The sequence below is a fragment of the Coffea arabica genome, chromosome 3c (assembly GCF_036785885.1).
Source record: "Coffea arabica cultivar ET-39 chromosome 3c, Coffea Arabica ET-39 HiFi, whole genome shotgun sequence".
Classification (NCBI taxonomy): Eukaryota; Viridiplantae; Streptophyta; class Magnoliopsida; order Gentianales; family Rubiaceae; genus Coffea; species Coffea arabica.
In genome coordinates this window covers 10,105,688-10,121,005 of record NC_092314.1, presented here as the reverse complement: position 1 = coordinate 10,121,005, position 15,318 = coordinate 10,105,688, and the positions used below count along the sequence as shown (strand labels likewise).

Genomic DNA, 15,318 nt, shown 5'->3' with positions numbered 1-15,318 from the left:
AGAATGAAATTTTTCTAAGGCAAAAATAACTACTAAAAGCTCATTTTCTATGATCGTATAATTGAGTTAAGTTCCATTCAAAGCCTTAGATGCATAATAGATCGCATATTATATGAGCAATTTATGATCGATAATGCCATGCATTATTGTTCTTTCTATCATGTGAAAATGGATGAAATATACATAGCTGGTGAATTAAGTAGACTGTATCGATTTTGATATGTAAGTATGACTTTCTGATTGGTTGCTCATTTTTTGTCTTCGAGGAAAAATCTCCCAAAATAAGTTTATATGGTGTTTCATTGTTGAATCACGAACATTCCTATAGTAAAAATTTTAGTCTTAAATCAGGTTGAACTAATTATATGGAGGGAAAATTTTAGATGCTAAGTGAATGATTTACTCCTCATTTTGTCATGTACTGTCCCAAAAAAAAAAAAGGCTTAAGTGGCTAATTAGTTTGTTAATAAAAACCGTATAAGATCACCTCCAAAAGTAAGTTGTTGTATTATCTCTTTGTCTGAGTTTTTATCATGAACATTTTTTGGGGAAAATTAATCTTCAATTAGCTTGGACTACATTGTCTTAAATTAGTTAAGTTTTTGCAGTAGAAAAAAGAAATATGCTGTAGTATAAATTCAATTATCTAGTAATTAGATTACTTTTTTCGATGCCTTTATCTGTTTACCACTAATTGAAATCCACCGTGAATGTTGAACAACTAAGATGGGAACTGTGCTCATGACATTATTGTGCGTTAATTTTTTTTTTTAGTTGCTGTGTGATCGATGAATTTCTATAACTGTATAGGGTTGATCGAAATAATAATTCACTTGGAGTACTCCACGGTCAAACATATAGGAATGAGTTAATTTTTCCTACTTTGATTACTCTAATAAAAATAATAAAATTTAAATTTAGAGGGTTTTTAATCACTAATTAAGAAATTAAATAAATAATCAAATCAAATAAGATATAGGTGAGAAAACAATTAGCAAAAGACTAGAGCTTCAACAAACTTAGTTATTTTTTCAACTGTATATTGAGAATACTTTCATTAGTTGCATTTTTCTCATACATGATTTCTTCCAAATTATATATTTCTAATACTCAATATTCATTCTATATATTATATAATATACTTCAATTCTTAGAAACTTTTAACTACAACCGTAGTTGTTAGAATCGCGATCTACAATCCTACGATATGGATCATGGCTAACGATCCAAATTGTAAGTAGGATAAAAAATTAGCATTAAATTAACAAGATCAATAGGATCGTGATCCAGATCATACGATCCTACGACCCTACTATTTTTCAAAAAATTAAGTAACAATTTTGGTATTTTGGCCATATCTTTGTGTAGAAAACTCGAAATTGAGTGTCGTTTATTGCATAGTAAACTATATTTAGACAGCTTTAAATCCATGTAAATAAATCACCCCAATTTTAAAACCTAGAAAATTTGATGAATCTTTAAATTTGACTCATATATTTATCTAAAGTGAATAGATGATCTTTGCTATAGGTTATCACATGGAGCTAGTGTTTTGTGTCTTTATTATAATAAATTAGTTTGGTTTAGAGTCTTTAGAAATGAATTAATACTTTTGCTAATTCTAAGTGGATAAGTGGTGGGTTATAAATTTGAACCCAAAATACATGTTTTTTAGCACAAAATTCTACTCTCAAAATTTTCTTTAATTATTTTTTTATTGTATGTATACCATTTTTTCTATCAATTAAAATATATTTGAAACATTTTATTATATATGTAATATTTAATTATCGTATTATATAAAAAATGATGTAATAATCAATCACTAAATCATAGTTAACTAAATGTACTGTGTTTAACTATTTTATTAATAAGATGATTTATACACATATAAGGTCAACTTTTCCATGTATATTGTTCCATAATTGAATTTCGATTTCCAACAAGAAAGAACAAGTTGTCTAGTTTAATCAAAATACATTTTGAATATATTATAAGTAGTCCCAAATTTCTAGATATTTTTCAAATTGTCCCAAATACTTTATATAGCACAATTATAACCTTAATTAACAATATAATTATATTGATTGCACATGAATTACATTATTTGTTACTATATTTATGGATTGCAAACTTAAAAATTATAAATATGACAATTTATTATATTGATTGCACATGAATATTTTCATTAGTTTCGTTTTCTCATACATGATTTCTTTCAAATTATATACTTCTAATACTCAATATTCATTCTATATATTATATAATATACTCCAATTCTTAGAAATTTTTAACTACAACACTTAAATTAGAATTTAGGACGCGCGTTTTATTCCCTCCAAGAATTTTATTTTTCCCGCAACGTCCATCAAAATTCAAAGGATTGTTAGAGGCTGAGGGATATGTACATAGAAAGGCTGGTCCTCTCTTGTCTCTGTCAATTGAGAAGCAAGCATCTGTTCTTCTCTCAAAGGCCAACATCGGTGGTTTTTAGTCCAAAAATAGAAGAACAGATGCGGGAATTGCTAAATGGGAAGGAGACCTCTGAGGAATTGCTAAAAAAGAAGACCTGCCTCCTATCTATCTCCTATGAATTGCTAAACGTGAAGGAGCTTAGGTTTAATTGCTGTCAAAAAATCTTAGAACAACTTCAATGCTTCATCCATTTGCTTCAAATACTGTTAGATCTATATTTTGGTGCCATTTTGTAAGTCTTCATACCCTTCTTGTGTGTTTTTATTACCATTATTTGTGTTAGATTCCTAAGATTGCATTATTTTCCTCACAATTTTAGGAAAATTGAGTTCCAACCATCCTTCTGGACTCTGTGAAGCTAACTTATGTGGGTTATGTGTTTAATATCAAAGATTGCATTTTTCGTTTGGTTGAGGTTTAAGCTAACAACCTCTGACTTTTGCATCTTGTTTCCTGGTCGGTTGAGGTTAACTTCTCTGCTTTTCCTAGTTGGTTTTAGCCCCTATTTCATATGCAATCAGTAAAATTTCTCCATCTAATGTAATCTTCCCTTTTTGTGCAGCTTAATCAAGTTAGATTTAAAGAGCAATAGTGCTGATATGGAGCCAAATCAAGGCAGTTCTATTGAATGCCGTCTGATCTGAATTTTCCTAGTGTATAGAACAGGTCAGCGTCTGTGTACATACTTAGTGTTGGAGGCAAGAGGACTTGGGGGAGATTTCAGGATTCATAGAATCATAATACCAGCTTGCAATTTACTGAAGTTGAAGTTGCAGTTCCATTGTACTAGGAATTTCTGCAGTTGAACTAAACTTGGTCTATTCCAACATGGGCTATTTGGGTTTAGGTGCTTTTTGTGGACTGATTGTAAAACCTGATTTCAGGTATTAATATTTTGTTTCTTTTGGATATATTCTCACTAATTTCAAGTATTATTATGTTCTGCAATTTTTGATCTTCTCAATATGTAAAGTTGTGGAAGGAGGACTCTGCATATACAAGGACTTGGAATCTACTTTTTCAAACAGTTTTCCCAATACGCTTTGTTGAACATCTTAGGCAGATTGGAATCAGCAAATTTATAGGGGAGGAAGATGAAATAAAGCTCGTAGAGTACATTTTGCAGCATGGGAAATCTTTGAAAAGATGACTCTGTATTCAGTTATAGAATGACAGGTGTCGAATCTGTGCAATAATAATTACCTATTCAAGACAAATACAAATTTGTATATAGCGGTGAGTTAGGGGTGGGCACGGGTCGGGTACCCGCCCCTAACATGATTTGGCTGACCCGACCCTAATATATCGGATCAGCCATTTTGCGACCTTAACCCGCTCCTAATATTTTCGGGTACCCGAATAGCGGGTACCCGAAAAAAGGGGCGGGTCATAGGGTACCCGCCCCTAAAAAAACTATTTTTCAATAAAAAAATGTATTTTCTACTTAATATCAACACGTTTTTCAATAAAAAAAACATGCTTTTCCAATTAATATTGGTAGAGATATTGTAATTAAAGTCCATACATCACCATTTTCACACATTTCATCCAATAATCAAATCGATCTCATAAATTTAGTACATATTAGAATATCTAATGGACAAAACGAAGTTTCATAATAATTTTGAGTACATCACCATTTTCACACATTTCATACTTCTACAACACAACAAACACAAGGATAATAAGTATTTGGTAACTTCCCCAAGGATATTATGGTACAAGACCGCATCTCAAATAAGTCAATTGTGAAATCAAGTTCGGAAAATAATTGAATAGAACTAATTATTTTTGAAAAAAATATAACCAAAATAATGTTAAAAATCTTCCCCAACTTCTTTACATCTTTGGAATAGACCTTATGGTATTAAGGTGATGAAAAAGAAAAATAAATTTCTTACACTAAATAAAAGAGACAAATTTAAGAGATATAATTGCAAATGAATGACACAAATATTTTAATTATCTAGCTAACAGAAAATTGAGACTCGAAACAAAAATCTTTGATTGAATTGATGCAAGATTTGCAGGAAAGATCGATGGAGGTAGAATAAAAATAAAAAAGATGAAAGGGATGGACAATTTTTATAACAGAGTTTCACAAATTTTTTTTTTCATTTTGTTCATGTTTCACCGAGAATATTCACTTTCTTAAAAAAAAAATGAGAAGAGTAGATCATATAGGATTAAAATATGAGGCTGCGAGCCACTTCACTTGCACTTAGAATTAAAAATTACAAAATTATAAAATGATCCCTACTTTTTTAATATTTATAAAATATACCCTGCCGGTCGGGTACCCGCGGATTTTTATTTTTCTGATCCGTATCCGTACCCGATTTTTCGAGTACCCGACCCTCATCTGCCCCGCTAAGAAAAATCGGATCGGGTATCCTATTTTTCGGATCGGATCGGATCGGGTTCATCGGGTTTTCGGATCGGCGGGTTTTTTTGCCCGCCCCTACGGTGAGTAGGGTCGCATCCATAGGGATTGGGGATAATTCATTTCTTCCAGAGTCCGAAGTATGGGGGGTTATTGGAAAATATAAAATAACTAATTAACCAACTAATGAAACAACTAATAGAAATAAATAGGAATTAATCAATAACCAATACAACTCTAGTTAAAGGTGTAACTTTTCAGGCACGGTCAATTCAATTAATCATCGATGCAAAGATAATTTAATTACTAATTAATAGATTGGTTATAGTTGTTATATACGCGATAAATAACCAACATTTCCTTACTTTTTCGATAGTCAAGGTACGACCATTAACTATTTTTCTAACCAAGAAATAACCCTAGGTACGACTGTAGGATTTAATTTCTTGATTGCAATAAGAATTAGAAAAACTCAATCAAACTAACAAACACACTACGAGGGTTTGTTTAAGTTAAATCATACATTTCCCTAACATGAAACCAATTGAACAATTACGGATTCACTCAATTAATCTGGCAGTAGATTATTAGGTTAATTCGAATATCGGTCCCTTGACATTCAAATAACATAACAAGCATAAGAAGTTAAATCAGAAAATGCACAAATACCAATGAATAAAAGAAATAAGTAAAATAATTTGATCTCACAGATGTTTGGAACCGAGTTCTCAGATTGACATTCGACCAGAAAACGGAGATTTAGCTTCACATCCTCAGGGGATATCCGCATGACTCCATCAATAACCATTGGTTTTTCCCTAAAGACTCACTAAAGAAGAGACCAGCGGCCATCTTTTTTTTTTCTCTTTGTTTCCTAATCGAAGTCTACTACTTCGGCCATCCATTGGCCAACTAAAAATAGAATTCTAATTGCAAAAGGAAACTTCTCCAACTAATGCTAATTGTTCCCTAATAAGACATCTAATAAAAAGTTGTAGTTTCCTAATTTTCATCCAATACTCCACGTAAACTCCATCTTGAATTGGAAAACTCTTGAAAATCATCTCTTTTATTACTTTTTGCTCCACCTTCCTACAATTGACACAAAGTATCAAATATAAGTAGAATCAATCAATTAATACAATATTTGGTAATATAAACGAGGAAAATAATCATAGAATTAATGACAAAAATGCAACCTTATCATAGAACCTTTGAAGTCTTCATCAAAAGGTTGCAACAGCATATTGTCATTCAAAAAATGTTCCATGGATTGCCGATAGAGTTCCAAGATAACTGGACTTAATTAAGGAATCGGAAATACTGAGGTGACAAATATGTGTCCATATGACTAGTTTAACTCTCTCTCTCTCTCTGTTATATTTTTTTTTCTGCTTCTCCTTTTTGTGGTGTTCTCTCGATGAAATCTTCTTCTGTAATGACTTACTGAAGTTGCGATTTCTAGGATAGTTAATGAGCTAAAAAGAATTTGGATTGCCAATTGATTTCAAGCACTTCCTATTGTATGGCTCAAGATGTTGAAAGAGCTGGATGTTGATGTATTACTGTGGTAGCAATTATTTTTAGCTAACCAAAGCTTTTGTATGTTTTCTATTGAATGTTTATCAAAGTAGCAAAAGGGGGTTGTTGGCACCAAGTGATATTCCAAAAACCTATCAAATACCAGGGATTATGAGTTTAAATTTAACGAGCAGCTACGTTGGTCATGATTCATTAAAAAAATTTTTTTTGCCAAACAATTTGATACTTACAAGAACCTGGAAAATGTACAGCAGACACATGAGAAGCCAAATTGAAGCTATTTGCAGCTAAATTTTCTAATAAAACCACCCAGTACTTTGCTTAGAGAATTAAGATTAGCATGCTAAAATGGGATTAAGAAATGTTCATAACAGCATTGGAGAGGAACATTTTCCCACCAAACAGTTAGGCAATAATCAATTATCGCTTATTAGAGAGGATACTTTCCTGGCCAAAAATGTTTTACTGGTACACGGGTCCTTGCTAATTCTATACTATTGGTGAGGATGCGCTATTTTCCTAGCAAAACACCTTGACTATTTGCAAGGAACTACTGGTTTTTGTGGGGAGTTTTTAACTTTAGTTGGTGAGGAAAGCTTTTCTTGCCATAGTATTTGAGCTATTAGCGAGGAGGTCAACCCTTGCTATTGATCTGTTTCATTAGCGAGAAAAGCAGCAGCATCCTCGCTAATAACTTTTAGCGACGAGCATCTAGCAAGAAATTTGGCGAGGAAGCATTTTTCTCGTTGAAATTAATTAGCAAGGAAGTCAAAACTTTTGGCGTGGACTTTTGCTCCTCGCGAAATCCCTTTTTCGTTGTAGTGATATAGTATCCCTCTTTATATCTATCTTTACTAGATATAGACTTGTTCAAAGTTGATGGGTTCTTTTAATTTACATTTGGACACGCAAAAAAAAAAAAAAAAACTTCAAAGGAAGCTTGGTACTAGAAGAAACTATCCGTTGCTGGTCCACAAGAATTAAAAAAAAAAAAAAACATGAAAGCTTACAAAACACGCATACGTTATAGTTCTTATACCAAATCAATTAATTAAGAAGTCTTAGATATGAAATGTCAACAATACTAACTTGGTCCCCATATTAAAGTCAGATGAAATGTCAAATATGGAAAAAAAAAAAAAGCAACTCATAAACTTGGACGAAGCAAGTTAAACTATCAGACTGATTTCTAAGCAAAACCCGAAATTGTAGAAGTCTTGTTACCTAATGTTAGAGCTGGTTTTAACGATTCATAAGGTTTATGAACTAAGTGATAAGAAGGAATAAATTCGACTAGACCTAATAAATGTCTAGTTCAAATTAATAGCAAACCAATTACTAGACACCTTGGTAACCGTTAAAATCAATCATTGAGATTTAATATGAGGGGTTACAAAACTCATGCTTACGAAATAAATGCAATGTAATTACTCCCTCCGTCCCGTTTTGTTAGTCTTGATTTTTTTTTTTCACACAGATTAAGAAAGTGTAATTAATTTGGTTGGAAACATAAATTTAGATTAATAATTTCCTAAAATACCCTTATGCTAATCACGAAGAGTGCCAATTAATATCAATTACAACTAATGGGTTAGTATTGGAAAAGCTCAATGTATTCAATGTAGTGGGTTAGTATTTAATAACAATGTATTAATCACAAGATATTTAATAAGGGTATTTTAGACAATTTGAAAGATTACTACATTTTTTAATGGGAAAGTGGACTATAATTTGGGACAGACAAAAAAGGAAAACAAGACTATCAAAATAGGACGGAGGGAGTAATAATAATCCATTAGGAGGTGAACAAGTAAGGGAATTTTGGTGTCGGTTAGCTTTGAGAATTAGCTACTATAATTTATTAAATTGGGAGACAAATTAACATGTGGAGTTATTAATAAGTGATAGTATTAAATATTTTTAAAATTTAAAGTATAGTTCGTAAAGTATAACGTATCAAGAATTTATTACGTATTTTTATAGTTTAGTTGAAAAGTATGAATATTTTTTAAATATATGAACTACACAAGCTTTTATTGTGTTATACTTTTAAATGTGTATTGTACAAGTGTAATAGAAGCCTTTACTAACTAGGAAATTTCGTATAAATGAAGCATTTCCACCAAAAAAAAATCTTGAACGAAGATAAAGGGGAAAAAAAACAACATTCAGATCTCCAAATGGCATTCAATTCAAAATCTTGATGGCATCCAAAATATCCATTTTTGAGGGACTTTGTTTCCTTTCTCAGGAGCAGGATTGGGTACGTTTCACTCCGTCGATGCTGAATTCTTTCACATTGTAATGGCATGGCACGATGAAGAAGCACATATATACATATATTGAACATTCTGCACGTCTTATATCAATCACGCTAAATTCTAGCAGGTCCAAGGTACAGAAGTTTCTGACGTAACTGAGATAGAGATCATCAATTGTAGTAGATGATCACGTAGATTTATTTATTCAACATGACAACAACATAAGAAGAGCACTCGAACTGAGTACTCATTACATGCTTCCCCTGTTGATTCTACACCAATTCAAAGAGAAGCCGCACAAGTCTTTTACACATATAGGAAATCAACCATCAAACGCAAACACAACATAACATATTAAGGTAATAATATAGGTGTCACGGATCCTGTCTCACACCCTTATTTATTTAGCATTAATTTTTGACCTCATCTCCGGATGTAGCTTCAGTAGGTTAACAGCATCTTTGGCAATGTCCATTGTACCAGTAGCAGCAACCATGTCTGCAAGTCTCCTCAGCAGGTGGACAGCATCTTTGGCAATATCCATTGTACCAGTGGCAGCAACCATATGTGCAACGATCTTCGCCTGAACTGGAATCGTGGACACCAGTGGTTTTCACGCTTTTCTGATCTGTTTCAAGACACAAGGAGACATAAATATTTGGAGCTTTATCTTAAGCTGCGAACGTTAGGTGACCGGCTAGGCTGAAAATTTGCAAGATATATGCAAAGAAAAGAATACTATGGATTAAACAAAACAGTCCAGGCATATAAGATGGTGCGACTTGGATATGAATTATTTTGCTTTAAATTATAATTAGAAGCATTTAATTTGGTTTCGACGTTAGTTTAAGCTTTGGTGCGACACTATGGAACGTGTATCCTTACAGCAATACTATAAGGATGCATGAAAAATCAGATGTGCCACTAACCATTGATAGAAGCAACCCAATTTTACTTTTGCTAAACAATGAAAAGGATATTAGCACATTAATATGACTTGCTTGATAATATACAAATAGCCTTCCATAAAAATTCACATCCCAATAATGAGTCTCCAAATCTCCATTCATTTAAATATTTAGGTGCAGCCAAAAAAAAAAAAGGATGAAAGGAAAAAAAAAAAAAAAAGGGACTAGGTACCTGCAGCTGTTGCATCAGAGGAAATGAGGAGCACAAGTGCAAAGAGAACGCCAATAAGAAAGAGCAAATTTTTTGAAGATGCCATTTTATCACAATCTCACTCAAAATGTAAATAATGTGCTAAATTATTGATATCGAGTGACAAGTGCATTGAGTTGGTGCCCTATTTATAGGAACTAGGAGGGGAACGCCACGCCTTGCGAGGAATGAGTATTTTAGGGTTAATTTCAAAAACCTCCCTTGAGGGTTTTCATAATTTCACTCGCACCCTTGTTATATCCAATAATACAATGAGCTCCCTTGTGATGTTGATGGGACCTAATGTCAATATCATTAGGGGCAAATTGACCATAATGCTCTCACTAAAATATCTTTTTTAAAAATTATCTTAGAAGCGCAATATAATCTTCCAATCTTACCAAGATACCATCAAAACCTGGTGCCAAAATTTAACAACTTTGCTAAAAGTAATTTCTCTGTTAGTTGGTGAGCCTTGGAGAAGAGCTTTAGGAGCTGAACTTTAAGCTCCGAAAATCTTTAATTGGTTGAAGGAATATTGCTGCCAAAAGTGCGTTATTAGCTATATTCCCTGATATCTATGAAAGGTAAAAGGTGGAAAATTTTTTAATTTAATGGTATGGTACCATGAATAAACTCGTCAAGTTGATAAGATGAACATTCTGGCCATAAGATATGTTTAAATGTAGCCAGTAGACATGACGAGTCATTTGAGGTCCACACCATGAATATCTTGATGTTATATGAGCAATTTATGATGGATAATGCCATGCATTATTGTTCTTTCTATAATGTGAAAATGGATGTAATATACATAGCTGGTGAATTAATTAGACTGAATGGATTTTGATATGTGAGTACGACTTTCTGATTGGTTGCTCATTTTTTACCTTCTAGGACAATCTCCCAAAATAAGTTTCTATGGTGTTTCATTGTTGAATCACGAACATTCCTATAGTAAAAATTTAGTCTTAAATCAGGTTGAACTAATTATATGGAGGGAAAATTTTAGATACTAAGCGACTGATTCACTCCTCATTTTGTCATGCGTAGTCCCAAAAGGAAAAAAAAGGCTTAAGTGGCTAATTAGTTTGTTAATAAAGACCGTATAAGATCACCTCCAAAAGTAAGCTGTTGTATTATCTCTTTGTTGAGTTTTTATCATGAACATTTTTTAGGGAAAATTAATCTTCAATTATCTTGGACTACATTGTCTTAAATTAGTTAAGTTTTTGCGGTAGAAAAAAGAAATATGTTGTACAATATAAATTCACTTATCTAGTTAGATTACTTTTTTCGATGCCTTTATCTGTTGACCACTAATTGAAATCCACCTTGAATGTTGAACAACTAAGATGGGAACTGTTTCTGCTCATGACATTATTGTGCATTAATTTTTTTTAGTTGCTGTGTGATCGATGAATTTCTATAACTGTACAAGGTCGATCGTAATAATAATTTGCTTGGAGTACTCCAGGGGTTGAACCTGCAGGAGTGAGTTAATTTTTCCTACTTTAATTCCTCTAATAAAAATAACAAAATTTAAATTCAGAGGGTTTTTAATCACTAATTAAGAAATTAAATAAATAATCAAATCAAACAAGATATAGGTGAGAAAACAATTAGCAAAAGACTAGAGTTTTAAATTTTGATTTAGAATTGGAATTATATATCCAATTATTTTCTTAACAAGTCAAAGATGTATCACAGAAAAGTACTTTAGATTATCTCTCGATACTTCTAAATTTGTCTAATGAAATCTCACGTTGCTCTCGAGATCATAAGTATATAATTAAATCCTTTACAATATTAGGTGATATAATTATGCCATACAATGTTTAACCCACTTTCATGATTATATTAAGTATGTTTATCTATCTAATGTACGGTTGTACATCACTTCTTAACTCAATACAAATCCTAAAAGCATATCTATAGTGGCAAAACATAAACATGTAATAAAGGCAAGATAAATAAATCTAAGCAAAAGCGAATAATTTATCTAATTAAATCTCCTTCACAAAATCCTAACTTTAGATATAAATGAGTTCAACATATTCATAGATAAATCCAAGAATTCAAATGAAAGACAAAATAAGAAGTTAAAAGTAAGAAAACTTCTCAATTTTTCCCCGCTTCAATCTCCATCTTGAACTTCCTTTGATTCTTCAACACTTCCATTGTGATCTCTCAAGAAAAGAAGGTATAAAAATGATGAACTAACGTTAGCCAAATGCTTTCTAATCTAAAAACATCCTAGAATATCCTATTTATAGTCTCTCAAAGTTGTATCCGAAATATGGTAAGAATGGGTCTTGAAAACTTACCAAAAATCGAGTTTGAGTGGGTTTTCCAATCATTAGAACTAGAAGAAGTCCTCGCAAAGTCCCTTTCAATGTTTGGCGTTGGACATAGGATCCACCCACGGATCCTTGTGTCTTGGCATTCTTCCCCTTTTGTTGCGTTTTCGATTCATTTCCTCCTCAATCGCGTGCTTTTCCCACAAAAACCAACATATACTTAAATTAGGCAACATCCATTCAAAATATAGCTCAAATACAACCATTCATTGATAATTAATAAATATAAACCACTGTAATTTGTAGCTTATCACTGTGCTTCACGGCTTTGGAATATTTCACTGCTCTGCGAAATGGTCTATTCAATTTGTTCATTCACTAAGACTTTTATGCTATTTCCATTCAAAAGCAATAGTATAATTAGCAATGATCATGTGATAATAAAGATCAGAGACTCAAAAAGGGCTCTGCCATGCTTTTGCCTCCAACCACATGCAAAGCATCCAAAATTGAAGTTTAGTGTATAGAATAGAAAAGTGATTCAACTTCGGAGGGACAAAGTGAAGTTTTAGGGTCTCCAAGGGAAAATATGGAATAAAATGTGATGACACCATTTCTTGTCAATTTATTCCATTTCTTTTACATATATGGGCTGAATTGGTCACAACACTGGTTAAAGTAAGAGTGGTCAGCGTAATATTGAAAATAAGAGGGGTACTAGCTGAAATTGTCCAAAACTTCAGGAAAGGTCTATGAAATTATCCAATAGTTTAAGTAGCTGTGCAAGAGCGTCTCCTCACTGTTTCCTTGAACGAGCTAAGAATAGTCGTCCAACACTAATGAAGCGTTCACGTCTCAAGTCTTCGGACGCAGGAATAAAGAATTGGGCCCTAAAGAATGATAAAGTAAGAGGGGTACAAGTTGCAGCCTTTCTCGACTGCTAAAGTTGATAATTGAACTAATGATAATTAAGAATGATAAGATAATGTGGCCATTTCTCAATCAATCTCCTTTTTATTGTTTGTTTAAGTAAGATAGACGTTCCTGTGAATATCATCATTTAAAAATATTTTTGTATTGAGTGAATTGGACTGCCCTTAAAAATATCATCACTCAGTATTGCTTATTCATAGATGCAAGTAGGTTTTCGATACAATTCAGTATTGCTTAGTCAGATTTTTCCAATTTCTTGTTTGAATATATGAAAAATTCTAGCTTGGGCTTATTTGAAATTGTTAAATCTAAGGAGCCCTGTTGTTCTCGTCAATTCTTTATGTTTATGGAACATTTTGTTGAGTAGGTAATGAGATTCAAGGATGGTTTCAAGAAATTCATATATTTGGGATATATTTTGAAATTTATCGTACATTTACCTTGAAGATCAGAAGAAAATTGAGGCAGAATTGAATTATTACTAAGAATGGTGAAGGGACTTAGCATTAAGCTAAATCTAGAACAAAGGCTAATTTATTTTGAGGTGGATATTGAAGCAGCTGACATCAAATGGATCTGGCTGCTTATGTCTTTATCTTAAGGTACTTAATTTAGCAATGCTCTCCATTTTAGCAGTGTACTTAATTTAGCTTAATTTAGCCTATGGCATGCTTTATACGCAGCATTTGTGATCTTCCTAAAACTAAAACATTAAAGGATAAAAAATAATCGTACAGATTACTAACAGTATTTTGATTACTATACTTAAGCTTTTATATTTAAGGATATTGATGGTGCATTGATAATCTAATCTAATCTAATACTATATAAAAGTGTTTTGATGGTGCATTGATAATCTAATACTATATTGATGGTGCATTGATAATCTAATCTAATACTATATTAAAAAAAATACTATATAAAAGTGTTGATGGATGCTCAGGGAAACAAATTGTCAACCAAGGGTACTTAGATTTCATAGAGGGAGATGATGACAAACCAAAGGAATAAATCTTCGAACAGGAGCATTGACCATGAGGTGCTCATTTTTTTTTCTTTTAAATTTTTTTTTTATTTTGACGATTGCTTAGGGAAAAACTTAGAAATTAGAGATTTTGAATTCAAAATCCCCTTCCACCCTCTACTGCTTAAATTCCATCCTTCCTTTATTCGAAAAAATTTAAGAGAAAAAAACTAAGATTTAACAAAAGAATGAAAGTTGAGATTGTGTCATCATGCTTGTATATGATGCTTTGATGAAATTATTAATCTATAAAGTTTACCAAATAACTTCACATTCTCATCATATCGTTACCATTATCTAGATTATGAACTACTCTGCTTTTAGGACATCTAAACATAAATATGCCTGGCTTCTAGTAAGTTATTTATCACCATCCAAGCCCATGGTTGGCCTAAGTAATTTTTGTGTCGAAATACACTTTCCCGACATGGTTAGCCCAAGTAACTAGTAACTTATGCGACCAAATCTTGTATATATATCAATCCTTTTCCTCTCCCACTTCCAACGTGGGACAAGGGGTATCACATTATTACTTACTAACATATTTTCTTTTTCCTAAACGTGAAAATTATATCCCAAAACCTACAAAATATCAAACTTATACAATTAATTTCACACTCTATATTTGTTGCGTAAGTGTGTTAAACTATTAGAGGTAATATCTATATTATACCATGGAGTTGAAACTGATAATTGAAGATGCCGTAAATCAGTAGAATGTAAAAATGCTGAATTTGCCTAGAGGCTCTATGGTTTCAAAGTTCTAACCTCTTGGATTTTCAACTTTGGATTTCATATTCAGTTTGCACTGAGTTAAGATGCGTTTGATAAAACTGAAATCTGAAATCTGAAGTGTGAATTCATTAAGTTATTAAATTGTTATGTACTACATCTGATACATTTGAATATATATCACATTAAGTGATAAGTAAATAGTTTATCACTTATTTTTAGGAGTAAGTTTTGTCTAGAAAATTTAGTGTCACTTAATTAATTCAAATATTCAAGTTTTGGTTATCAAAAGCATTTGAACATGTTAAGATCTGAATCCATTAAATTTAAGTTCTGAATCCATTAAATTAGCAAACAAACCTTAACTTGAAGTTTGAACAAGAGAATTGCAACAGAGGATAATGATCACAAGGTAGGATGCTTCATTCATTTCTATAGAGATAATTACATCTACTATAGTTATCCTGACTAAAAAAGTAATTAAATAAGGTTTAATTTATTCCTCCTTCT

General features: G+C 32.1%; 1 long non-coding RNA gene across 1 annotated transcript; it reads right to left on the bottom strand.

Moving 5' to 3' along the window:
* Positions 1–8,804: 8,804 nt before the first annotated feature.
* On the bottom strand, positions 8,805–10,123 carry LOC140037625 (uncharacterized). Its single transcript, XR_011841563.1, has 2 exons — positions 9,802–10,123; positions 8,805–9,289 (listed from the first exon to the last, which is right to left on the bottom strand). It is a non-coding gene; the product is annotated as an uncharacterized lncRNA (long non-coding RNA).
* Between the last annotated feature and the right edge of the window lie 5,195 nt (positions 10,124–15,318).